Below are 1,354 nucleotides of genomic sequence, written 5' to 3'. Positions count from 1 at the left end.
CACGTATTCCCCGAACTGTTACGGCACTTGGTAAGAATGTCTTCCACGAGTAATGAGTGTGTTGGTGTGGGACACTACGAATGTAGTGTGTGCACATACTATGTGAGTCTCGCGGGAGGCCTGTGCGAGATAGTCCCTGCAGTCACTATCGTCTGTGCCCTCGGTGGCTCAGATGGACAGAGCGTCTGCCATGTAAGCAAGAGATCCCGGGCTTTAGTCCCAGACGGGGCACACATTGTCACCTGTCCCCGTTGATGTATATCGACACCCGAGAGCAGCTGACCGTATTAATACAATTCTAATTTCGTTCTGGACGGCTGCAGGTCATCATAAAAGTATTTAATTTTACGTGTTGATTCCATTTATCAAGAAACTGAGAAAGTCAATTTTTTTAAATCTTTGTAGGATTCCTACGTTTACTAGAGGAAATAATGTAAATAAAAGACTGAAAATCGGTTATTACAAGCACTGGAATAGTGACGGGCTTTAACAATTAGGTTAAAGTGAGCCGAAAACCAGTTGTTTCAGCGATAACCGACATTCCCACTGGAGTTCTGCGTGGTAAGATTGACGCGCAATTGACGCATGGTGCACGGAATGGCAATTGAATCTCAATGTAGACAAGTGCAATCCGACAACAGAGGAAGTGGGTTACAATACGCTTGTTCGCCCACTGCTTGAATACTGCTCAGCAGTGTGGGATCCGTACCAGATAGGGTTGATAGAAGAGAGAGAGAAGATCCAACGGAGAGCAGCGCGCTTCGCTACAGGATCATTTAGTAATCGCGAAAGCGTTACGGAGATGACAGATAAACTCCAGTGGAAGACTCTGCAGGAGAGACGCTCAGTAGCCCGGTACGGGCTTTTGATAAAGTTTCGAGAACATACCTTCACCGAAGAGTCAAGCAGTATATTTCTCCCTTCTACGTATATCTAGCGAAGAGACCATGAGGATAAAATCAGAGAGATTAGAGCCCACACAGAAGCATACCGACAATCCTTCTTTCCACGTACAATATGAGACTGGAATAGAAGGGAGAACCGATAGAGTACCCTCCGCCACAGACCGTCAGGTAGCGTGCCTAGTATGGATGTAGATTTAGACATCTAGAACAGTTTTTCAGGAAGGTTACTGCAGCTCTGATGTTCTCAAAATGAACGGGCCAGCCATTGGCGTCCTCGAGGGGGAGGGGAGGAGGTGGGGAGGGGAGAAGAGGCAAAGGGGCACTTTCACCCATAGCCCCCAACCCTCCCTGGAATCTGGAGTAAAGAGGTTTTATTCGTTACAGTATACTCATACTCTTCCAGATAAGACTTCTCCACAATACTGCTAAACCTTAGCTTTGACCAGTTG

Source organism: Schistocerca gregaria, unplaced genomic scaffold (genome assembly GCF_023897955.1).
Source record: "Schistocerca gregaria isolate iqSchGreg1 unplaced genomic scaffold, iqSchGreg1.2 ptg000607l, whole genome shotgun sequence".
Classification (NCBI taxonomy): Eukaryota; Metazoa; Arthropoda; class Insecta; order Orthoptera; family Acrididae; genus Schistocerca; species Schistocerca gregaria.
The sequence above is the reverse complement of the archived record's forward strand: the minus strand, read 5'-3'. Positions refer to the sequence as shown.